General features: G+C 45.3%; 1 protein-coding gene across 6 annotated transcripts in view; it reads left to right on the top strand.

Moving 5' to 3' along the window:
• Window positions 1–3,209: 3,209 nt before the first annotated feature.
• TNRC18 (trinucleotide repeat containing 18) overlaps window positions 3,210–11,950 on the top strand; it is a 206,777-nt gene continuing 198,036 nt past the window's right edge. For 3 of the 6 annotated variants that reach the window (XM_069209990.1, XM_069209991.1, XM_069209988.1), the window contains exon 1: window positions 8,089–8,449. The gene's annotated coding sequence lies outside the window, so the exon portion shown is untranslated. Of the gene's footprint in view, window positions 3,329–8,088; window positions 8,450–11,950 lie in introns of those variants that run through there. The other 3 variants (XM_069209992.1, XM_069209987.1, XM_069209985.1) reach the window with 2 other exon arrangements.

Below are 11,950 nucleotides of genomic sequence, written 5' to 3'. Positions count from 1 at the left end.
GGTTGTTTTTCTCCCTCTCCCCTCTTTTTGCGCAATCTAACATTCATCTTTTCAGGGATAGAGCTGCCACGTGTTCCGCTAACGTCTGCCAGGGTTAAGCCTGGAAAAAAATACATTTGTGACCAACTGCTCTCCTGGCAAATCAAAGATAGTGTTTGGACAGGCTGGGGTTTATGTCATCCGTACCTTGCCATATGAGGAGGAACCCGACTCGGTTGGCAGCTCCAGGACAAATTGGAGCAGGCCCCATCCCCCACCTCCCTCCTGCGCACTGTGGGGGTTGGGGGCAGAGGGACGTTCAATGATAGAACGAGAGGGCGAGATAGCCGTAAATATTCCCTGTAACCTTCATCTGAAACGCGGGGCTGAAGCCATTCAGGCAAAAACAGGAGATTTATGTGCAAAAACCATATCTCGCCGAGCAGGCGGTGCCGTCTCGGACCCAAAACTCACATTGGTGTAGAAGTCCCAGCCCCCGACTGCCCGAGGGAGGCAGCGAGGGGGCAGGGGCTTGTGAAATACGACCGCCTGGCACCCAAGGTTATTAAAAGGAGCGTTTTCTTTAATTACAGGAAAACAGGACGCGAGCCGCCTTCCTCGCCTCTTTCCTTCGCGCAGAGCCTTTTTATTTCTCTTAGGAGCGTTCTGGGCAAGGCTCTGAAGAAATATGTCATACGTATATGCAATTAATAAAATATATTGCTTGCATATTTATGGCATATTTCACGATATCTGCATGGGAAAATGCATATGTAAAAGGCGGCTTTTCATTCGCGTATGCCCCATGGAAAATATCACATGCATTATATATAGAAGAGGTGTTAATTGGATGAAATGCATATTGTTATTGTATGAACAGGGCACTTCAGTTCGAAAATATTTCCAATGCGTAGATCTAATATATTATTTGGGTCGGGTTTTATCTAAATAAAATACAAGAAAGAAATGAGTGGGTTTGATATGTAACTTAGCATGTTTTCATTAAGGCTGCGGTGGGAGCTGGGTATGGATTGATTCAATGCAGCACACCTAGCCAGTCTGAGCTGGCTCAAAAGGTTCCCTGGGGGTGCCTGCGGGGTTGCCTAATATGAATGCGGGGGCTGCAGCACTTCACCTACATAGACCATGACACGTGCACAGTCACGCCATCGATAGCGTGCTAAATGTTTAGTATAGTGCTTTAAATGCGTCTAATACACCTTTTTTTAAATATGTTAGAAAACATATGTTGGCATGGTGCAAAACTGGACCATATCAGGCACATTCAAAACGTGGTGCGCTATTTCTGCCATTCTGTTTGTTAAATTTGCAGACATCCCTTTAATGTTTATTTTTTAAATACAACAAGTATGTTTGCCTTACTCGATGTTCTTCCCAACCAAACTCGCACCCTGCTTTCTACAGAGTAGCCATTTTCTAGCGTGCAACATACATTTAGAATGCAAGTAAAGCGCTTTTCCAAACCCGTGCTTAAACATTCACATGGATGGAAAACCCTGAAGCGTGGTGCAGTGTCTGCTTCCTGTACACTTGACAATTTGAATACATGCGTGTTTTGTCTGAAGAAATAATCCAAAACAGCTAGAGGGAAATTAGTTTTTTGTTTATCTGCCCATTGTTCTCTCTCGTCTTAATTGCATTACCCTGCCCCCACGTAGCCTGTCCTATTATTCGTTCCACCAGACTTAAGCCCCCACACGCCCCCTTTGAATGGCTGTAACATAAACACATAATTGCTCGCAGCTGGAGTGACCAAATACTTCTTATCGAAAGCACCCCATTCCCCCTAGGAGCAGGGATTCTTATTTGTAGATTATAAACAAAATGCGCCATCCACTCTCCAAACACTATCCATTTACGTATTAATGTATGCCTGGGTGTGTGTGTGAGTGTATGTATATATATATATATATATATATATATATATATATACACACACGTTTGTATGCTTAAGTGCCACTAGTTTTCTCGATATCATGTTCTGGTGCAGGGCTGTTGTTTCTTCTTATTATGACGGATTTATTTGAATACCGACTGAGCCTAGTCTTTTATTAGGATTGCACGACAATGAAACGTACCTTCTAAAATTCAAGTTAGAGATACCCGATTAACAGTCAAGAAATGCAGTGTTGTGACTGATTCATGTATCTACTATACGATTACATAAATTCAGCAAGAGGGCAAAATGGAAACAAATACAAAAATAGTTAGGTCCTGAAAATTATATCCGTTCTCGAACTGAATATCGTGTCATGAGCTGTGCCCAGCACAATAGGATGCTTATAATTAAAGCACATTAAAAGTCCTTTGTCACCCCCTCCCTACACCGAAGCACAGACACACCACTCAACACCATACAGGAAGCCAACACCATACAGGAAGCCAGAAATATGCTTCCATGGTGCCTTTTCTGTTGTTTTTTGCCCGTCGCATCTCGTGTACGTGGGTGGGCGTGAAGTGCGGTGGAGAGGAGAATCCCAAATGCCCACTTCGCTCCCAGAAGCGCGACTTTAAAATAGATGACTTAAAACAAAAGTCATGAGAAATCGTTTACCCGCTTATCGTGACCTCCAGTTTTACAAGGTCTGGCATACCAATAACATTGGAAAAAAAAAAAAAAACAGACTACTCTACATAAAAAAATACCAGTGGATATCAATATAACGTACGGGATAAAAAAAAAAAACAAATCACCGAGGTTTTAAAAAAAAAAAAATCAAACAACAAGCGAAAATAACCTTTACTATAGTAAAATTATTTCCACTACCCGAAAGAAGTAACATTTTTGAAAACGTAAACAACTAGGACCGGGCACGCCGCCGCCATCTTTTCTAAGCTTCCCATCGGGACGGGGAGGTATTCTTTCGGCAAAGCAGCACTTCCGTGAATAACATTTAGAATTTATTTTTAAAAGACGACCCCTCGATGCCATATACCGGGAATGAGCCGGTAAATTCACGTTTTGTTGAAGAAGAAGGCACTAAAAGAACGGTTTTCTTCTTGCCCGGGTGCTCGCGCTCCACCCTGGGTCCCTTCACAAGATGGCGGCCGCCGCCGCGTGGAGCTGCTGCCGCGCCCGGCTGCAGGGAATCAATACAAAGGCGTTGAAGGAACCCGGGGCTGGGCGGCGAACCGAGGGCTCTGCTCGAGAGAAGCTAGTTTCCATTTTAAATCAGAGAGCTTAATAGAGCCGCTGGCTACGAGTGAAACGGAACACCCGTTAACAGCAGAATATTCTTAAAAAACGGAAACGGTGCTTACTTTGCCCATCACCGGGACCCGGAGGTAGCGTCTAAACACCCAGGCGGCCACTGTCTTCCAGATAAAGGTAAACCAATAACATCATAAATGTTTAAGAACATGAAGCTGTATATATATATATATAAAAAACAGCGACCCATTAGACTACACCTGTATTAACCCAGAAAGAAAGGCGATGTAATTAGGTCTACTCGTTAAGAAGTTTTAGGAAGAAAGGGAGGTTTGGGTGTATGGCATACCGAAGGTGAAACACAATTGATCCATGGAGAGGACCGCAGCTGCAATAAAATGAGAGCTGCCGCCCCTGCCGAAAGGCACTTTACAAAAACGCGGGCGCCATTGACAAACTAAAGACGAGCAGGCAAAATTTTTATTAGCAACTAAATGATTTATTGTATACGTACCCCAACATCACAATTACAGCCTCGTTCAGCGTCCGGTGTGAAAAAGAAATCCCATTAAACATTGATCAAGCTAACCATCTTAAAAATAGATTAAGCCGCTCCCATTTTTTTCGTTGGAGTCAACATTTTAGCAGGAGGATCCGGAGCTTGAAAATCCAACAGGTTTTCTTTGTTTGCCGCAGATCCCTAGTGGAGACAAGGTGCTGCAAGACAGGATGACAATTTGAAGTAAAAAAGTTGTTGAAGAGGATGCGTTACTTTTAAATAAATGGATGGACACAAAGTAATCAAATAGCGAAGGCAGCCTTTCATTGTGCTTCAATAACAATTCAGCATTCTGTTCAGGCAGCCATGAGCCTCGGAGTTGCATGCATTTGCTCAACATCCGCCCCTCCCCAGTACCCCTCCACCTTCTTTCCCCCCTTTTCCTGTTGATCCTTTGGCTAATTTCAGATCAATCCGCCCTTGATGAGTCGTCCTGAAGTTGCCATCCTTTCATTTGGGTTGGGGTGATATTCAGATGAGATCTCCTTGGCTGTTGCACACGCAGGCATCGTCCTCCTCCCCCTTCTTATTAGTATTTCAGCTCCCTATGTCCCTCCCTCCCCTTCTCTCTCTCTCTCGAGATCTTTCTACTTTGCAGAAGGAAGGGGGCAGTCTTGAAACAGATTCCACAGGGCTTGGCTATGGGTAACTTGAAACCGCCTTCAAAGGCTCTCTTTTTATTTGAGCAGGAATACAATGGAGAACTTTTTTTTTTTCTCTCTCTCTCTCTACCTGATAAAACACGTCCAGAGGACAGAATATATTTATTCTGTTATTTATGACTAACTGCCAGGCCCAAAGTGTTGTCAACAACCGACGGCTGTACAAGCACGTAGCCCAACAGCAATTACTAACAGCCAGGCATTAAAATTACGGTAAATAACCTGCGAAAGGCACCCGAATGAAATGCTGTTTTTATATAGTGCGAACTAAGCCAAAGGTTGTTGGTGCGCTTTACGTCTGGGACTCCTCCAAACGGAGCATAAATCTCCATGCAAACCCATGTAGTAGAAGCAAACGCCAATCCTGCTTTAACATCTTCAGCCAATCCTGGTTTCTAAGCCAACAGCACTTTGCTTCTGGAATTTTGAAGGCACGTACCTTGCATAGGCATGGTAACACCACAAGATACTTCATGAAGTGGCTTTTGGCTGAAAAGCCAGCATGGACTGCCACTATTGCACATGACATGACATGACATGACACAGCACTGCATGGCAACATGTTATCAATAAGAGGCATTTGCCTACAAGGAGTCATTCAGAACTTATGGGTTTATACTATTGCTCTGTGTGGCCCTCCTCAAGAGCCCTTATTGCGAAACCAAGCTATGGATTGAATTGACACTCAATGTAATACTGCAAGGGCTGTGTAACACTGGCCTGAAGCTCATGGTCTGAGGGTCCAGTGATCCACCTTGATTCACAGCAGAGAAGGCAGAGGTGAAGGATTACTGGTGACACTCTTGGACCATCTCCACTGCCAGCAGTAGGTTTGGCAGACTCACCTTGACAGGAAAGCAGCGCTCTGGATACAGCCAGCATGGCGACACAGCGCTAACCCTTGAATCTTGTCTGAACTCCACAAGGTCATCTTTTTTGTGATTTCCCCTAAAAATCGAGGGAAGGAAATACATGAAAATTCTTAAGTAGATGATACTTTGCTCAATTGTGCAAATATTTGGGAAAGGTTATTTTTGAGTGCCTTGTCGGATTCCTGCAAGCAATGGGTCAAAAAATCCAGACAAGTCTTATCTCATAGATGAAATGTGTTTCCATACTCGCAAGTGGTGGTCCTTACTTGCTTATGCCTTCCACACCTCTGTCCTGGGCTTTTCTTTCAATCTGACTAGAGATGTAACCCATCTCCTTGTAGTCAGTCTTGAGAGGGCACATAAATTCTGAAATCTCTACCCCGTGGAACACAGGCTCTCCCAGATTGTAATTATGAAGTGCAATGTTTGGTAGGAAGCAAGATACAGATGGTAGGTAGCGTAGGGCATAAGTGTTTTTTTTTTCCTTTTGGTGGGGTATGCAGGATTTTCCAGAGGGTAGCAGGGAGAGGTGAGCTGAAGGACTTCAGAACACATTGTGATTGGTTTTCTTATCACTCCTTTACCTAGCTGCAGCTAATTCTGAGTTGAAGATGAGGAGATGTGGCACACATAACAGAAAATAATAGTTTTCAATAATGTAGAGTTTTCTATCCTAGTTAAATGTGACAAAATGATCCATGTGATAAGCTGAATTTCCCTCTTGAGGTGTTTGCTCTCACTTGGCATTCCTTGGTGGAAAACAAACCCACAGCCCAGTGTTCCCACGACTGACATAATAGTGCCCATTTTCAACCAAGTACTACCTGCTGGATGCCAGACTGCTCTGTCCACACCACTGCAAGTAAATAATACTAGCATGAAACTGGAATATAGACATGTCATATTGATTACAGAATCACTCGTCTATTGAATGTAGTGACAAGGCAATGGGACTGTAGTGGTAAAAACAAAGTGCTCTGATGCACATTTGATTGTGTTGCATAAAACTGCACAAGAAATACATCGTGTTATTTAAAGCTGTCGCATGGACTGGTCCGCACCCCTCCCCCTTTGAAAATAATAACTCTCAAAAACACCCTGCTAGCTTACTCAAGGCGCATCAAATCACTCATATCTAAAAGGCCTTACAAGATTTAAAACTACATCAACCGGATCATCAAACTCTGCCTAATGCTTTATGGGCTCACTAGTGCAGATGCACCCAAGTTAATTAAATTTGTTTTTTTTGTTTTTTTAAACATTTATAAAATTAAAGTATAGGACTGCATGGCCATGTGCTTGCCAACTTTGGGTTACTTAGTATTCTTTGAAGTAGGCGGTCTTTCTGCTCTGATAAACTAATGCACCAATCCTTCTGAAGGGTGTAACAACGGGAGGTGGCCAAAAAAACTGTGTTTCAACACAAGGACATGCATGATGTAAAAGCAAAGACCGAGCTGCGAGCTTAGACCTCCATTCCAGCTGAAAATTGTTGAAATATGTTTTTTTCCCCATATGTTCCTACACCGCAGGGATTGGAATATCGGATAAATATCACCCAAATACAGTTGCTTCCCAATAGGTTGGGCATTACATGTGTTTTTTTTCTGCCCACCGTACCAAAATCCTCCTGCTCTGTTGTTTACTAGGTATTTTTAACGAGGCAAATTTTTGTATGTGTGACCTGATTAAATTTACCAGGGGAAAGGTAGTGAGGGCGGACATAATCTGAGACTAGGAATGGCTAGGAGTACATGGACACTTCGACCATTGTCTGCGTACATAATTCTCAAAGAAATATCTTTGTACAAAATTAATTCCCATTGGGATTCCTGACATGGCACAACCCGTTGATGTTTTTGACAATATTTTTGAAATAGGACTTGTGGTATTGATTTGTCTATTTGGACTTAGTGCCAACCGTAATGCTGGCATTTGTTAACAATCACTGGAAATGCTTAAAATTCCGAAACAAACACTATGAAGCATCCAGCACATTTTTTATGCTAAATTTTGCCTTTTTGGTTGTTCACCGAGGACCGCATACGGGGCTCTTGAAAAGTCTTGCACGACAATGGCCTTTTCATCAACCCCTGCACGAGACAGGACTGCAAGATCATTTGCACGGCCCCCTTTAAAATCCGAAATAATGGGTTTACAAGATTCAGTGAAGGGGGCAACCCTGAACACAATAATACCCCGTGCCCCTCCTCCAGCTTCCTCTTTGAATGGATGCCAGAGGTCCCAGAAAAAAAAAAAAAACTTGTTTGAAGCGCATGGGAAAAATGCCCAGCTACCTAAACCGTAAATCACGTTGTTGTATTGAAATGCAACTCGAAGGCCATCGTGAGGCTGGTCGCCCGGCATTAAAACAAAGCCCCAAGTGTTATCGACTCGCCAAAAAGTAAAAAAAAAAAAAAAAAAAAAGTAATAATAAAAATAAAAAATCCTCACTCTCCCTGCCTCGTTTTCGCGAAGGGTGCTAGAAAGAAAATTAAATTAAAAATCATCTCGATAATTGTGTTATTTGCTCTATGGTAGGAAAAGAAACGGGAGAAAAAGAACTGGATCGCACCTCCAACCATCTCTCACTTTCTAAGCCAGTGGGCAGACTTGAAACAGCCTAAAAAAATTCTCACCACCAGTTTGGATCATTCAGCCCGGCCGGGGGACCTTGACACCGCCGCCGCCCGGGCTCCATAATTGGTTTTATAGGAATGGCGGCGAGCCAAGGTGTTTACATGGGACGTGATTGACAGCGCGCTCGGCCAATGGGCTGTTTACTATGGCGCAGGGATTGGCCGGGCCGCCAGGGGGCGGCCGCGGGTGAACAATGCTGGTTTCATTGCTGGAGAGTTTGCCGAGGAAGTTGGAAGGGGTTCGCGCGGGGTGCTTCTTGCTACCAGGGGCTGTATATGGATGTGCGCGGCGCTCGGAGGCAGCTTGACTGGCACTGTGAGGCCGAGGGGAGCCGGAGAGCAGCTGCGGGCACGGGTAGAAGCCATTTCCTTGCACACCCCGAGGAGGCGGACTTTGCAAGCGCTGAGTTCTCGTTGGGGTACGCGTTTGGGGCGCCCGGGAGGGGAAGGCGGGCCGGGACTGCCTGGATGTGTTCAGGACAAGGAAAGTCAACCATCACCAGCTAAAGGATGCCGAGGGAGAGAGCTTCGTAAAGAGCACCGGGAATCGCCTCTTACGTTAAAAGGTAGGGGCTGCTCTTCGCTACTAGGGTATTTTTGTTTTTTGGCTTTGAAAGACGACCCTCGCATACAAAACAAACCGCCTCTCTAGAACGAACGCTAGTTCAGCAGTGCTTTCGAGCTGTGGAAGCTTGAGTAAAGTTCACCTTTGAATTGTACACACTGGAGCCATCGGGATTGCCCATCACAATCAAACTCTTGTACCCCCCCCCCCCCCCTTCTGGACCGCTTAAGTAGTAGATTGTAGTAAAAATATCGAAATGTATTCACCCCGTCACGGTCTGATTTGCAGCCTGTTCTTAGAAGTCCCATCTCTAGACAGACATCTGTCCACAAAAATATTCCAAGAATATTAGAGTAGTATCCTCACCCAGTGTGACCCTCCCAACACTATACAAATCAGCCACCCTCCCTCCAACAAGGATTTAAAACACTCCAGCCAAAAATAAAAATGACACAAAACCGTTCCAAACACTGCTCCTTTATATGGGCTGACAGTCTCTCTTGAGGTCCTGGAATCTAAACATAATACCTCCTTTACATAGCCACAACTCCTGCTATAGGATTTGTAAAATGCGCAGTTATTCCACAACGTTCGAATCCTTTCTAAAGTTGCTTTTTCTGCTCTGCTTTGGAAAGGATTGCGCACCCCACGTGCCAGAGCACCCTTCAGTGGGTAATAGAAGAACACGTCCTAGTTTTGTACGCCTCAAATGGCTCTCAGATGGTGAAAGCCATTGAGACCAAACAGTGTTAGCAAACGCATGTAATTCACTATGTCACCCTGGACTCCTTGGTATAAACGGTAGTCCTGAACTGGAACTACGCTCACAGTCCGGTTTACAGGAAATAGAATGTTTAAACTTGTATTTGATTTGGGTCCTCTTGGTCTTGCACTGTGGTGTGAGCGCCATTTCATGCTTGAAAGGGTGTGAGCCATTCGGGCACTTCCAACTGCGAGAACCTACATGTTTCAAACCGTTCTGTGGTATCTGTATGCCTCCCCCTACCCCCTTCCAACGGACCTCCGCGCTCCCTTCCCAGCATCGGGAGGTTACAGCCATTCTCTTGTTTTCCTCGGCGCCCCCGCCCCTTCAGTGAGCTGCACCCGTGTTGCCTTCCCTGCAGTCTGAAATTTGATTCATTTGCTCTTTCCGTTGGCTTCAATACACTTTTTATGTGCTGTCTTGAGCATTTGAGCCCAGCAGCTTTTATAAATGCGAATACTAGCCACTCGCTTTGCACTGGTGATAAATAGATGTATCTGCAGGTCTTCTAGAACCCTCCCCCCTTCAACCGTCAGTGGGCATAATAAATCGTACGACTGAACCCCCTCTGCCCAGTTAATCTCGCCTCCTGTGCTTCTACTTAGCCTCCCATCTTGTTTACGTTTTTACTTCACACACACTCACCCTATTTGAGTTCAAAACATCCATTCCTTCTTGCCCATTAATTGCTCGCGTAAATTAGGAGGGGAATGTTTATTTCTACAAATCGCTTGCTGCCCTTCGAAACAGTTTTGAAACGATGTTCGGGTTCCCTCGAGCTATTCCCAACAGACCAAGTGAACCCCCAATTAAAGGGCTGTTCCGTAAACCTGCCTCCCCGTCCTCTTCTGGGATACGAACTCCTCTTCCGTGAGTGCCCGCCCAGAATGGCGACACCAGTTTTTACAGCAAATTTTAACTATATTTCTATAATTTGAGCATATAGTGCTGAAGCAAGAACCTCGTCCCTGCGAATTGTAGAAATGTCTTGTTTAGCCTGTTTTAAAGTCCCCCCCCCCAATTTGCTTTTTTATTTAAAAAACAAAACATGCATGGTCTTCTCCCAGCATACACAAGGTTTTCAGCTACCTAGGGTACTCTAACCCCGACGTGAAGCCCTTGGGGTGAATCAGCTTGTGTTGCAGAATGTATGGCTGATTCCTCATGACCGCGAATCCAGCTATTACATATGATGGGGTTTTACAATGTGTTTCGTTTGTTATTTGGAACCCCCGAGTTTATATCAGTTCTCCCTATCAACATTCCTGCATCCCCAGAGTACTCTCCTGAGGAAGCGGGTAAACGCCTTCCTGTGCCCTCTTGGTTTCTGAATTTGTTCTGAGGACCCCATGCACAGAATTCTTGGTGGAGGCACATAGTTTTAACTCTGATGCAGTGTGTAGGCTTGTTTGATAAGATGAATGCCTCCCACCCCTAGAATGTGAATAGCAGCAACGCCCTTTCCTAACTGAAATGCCCGGTGTCCGGTAGGGGAATTTTAAAATTGAACTTTTTTTAGGCGTCTCTCCCCCCCCCCCCCCCCCCTCCTTTATAAGCCCATCGCCGCCTGCATAGGTCTCCCCACTGAACAACAAACTTTAAAATTGTATAAATGGGAAGGCAGGACTCCTTGGCACAAGCTGCTCCAGCGCAAGAGAATGGGGAGTTTTTGCCCACTCACCACCAGCCACACAATGCAACAGTGTTATCGGGCTATTTTTGTATGCCCGGAGTTGCCCGCTCCGCATACGCACACCAGAGTTGTTAGAAAAAGTTCTTCTTCTTCTTAAAGCAAACGGTTCTTGTCTCCCTCCTTACAATTTGAATTAAGTGCCCTGTGGGCCCCCACTTAAGGGCCCGTTCTGTAATGTTCCTTCCGTTCTCCTTTCAACTGCTGTATATTTCGAAACGTTACTTTTCGCACTTTGAAAACGCGGAGCCTTCCCGCTTGCACGCATTGCAGTGCCCCCTTCACAGTTTACTGTTATAACCCCCTCCCCAAATGTATAGGGGCGTTTGAAGTACTTTGTCAGATGTTTGTAATACGGCCATACCCACTCAAAGCGCTTCCATTGAGCTGCCGAGGTACAGGGCACTCACCAACCATCGTGACCATGGATGGAGGTATAACCCCCGGTAGTCGTATGCCCCTTCATCCCTGGTGTGGCACCAACAGCTACTCCGCATAAAATGCCCACACTATTGCTCTTACATAAAATACATCTCCGAGTACAGTCATGGGATCTCTGCTGAAGGAAGCTCGTGGAATATGCACGCGACTGCATGGCCTGGAGCAGTACACTGTATTTCTCCGGTGAGAACCCTCTCTCTCCTTTCCTGTCAAACTCCTCCCTGACTCCCCAACTTTATACACTATACAGGCTTAGTGTACGTCTACAAAACAACCCCCATATGTACTTCATTTACACGCATTTCCCGTGTCCGCATCTGGCGGAGGCCATAAAATGCTGCCTGTGCACCCCAAAACCCCGCTACCCTGCAGCTGTTTCGCATTCCGCGTTTAGCTGTAGATAACCAGCCCTAGCAGACATTCTACAACCCCCCCCCCCCCGCGTTTAGCTGTAGATAACCAGCCCTAGCTGACATTCTACCCCCCCCGGGGGGGGCAGCCATCCGGGGCAGGGTGCTTGCACACTCTGTGAAGGAGAGTTTACTCTTCTATGCGTAAGCGTCCTGTTTAATTTGTGTAATTAGTCACTCACCCCCCCCCCCCCCCAA

Source organism: Pleurodeles waltl, chromosome 10, assembly GCF_031143425.1.
Source record: "Pleurodeles waltl isolate 20211129_DDA chromosome 10, aPleWal1.hap1.20221129, whole genome shotgun sequence".
In the NCBI taxonomy this organism is placed as follows: Eukaryota; Metazoa; Chordata; class Amphibia; order Caudata; family Salamandridae; genus Pleurodeles; species Pleurodeles waltl.
Note: the sequence above shows the minus strand (reverse complement) of the source record. Positions and strands in the feature narration are given on the sequence as shown.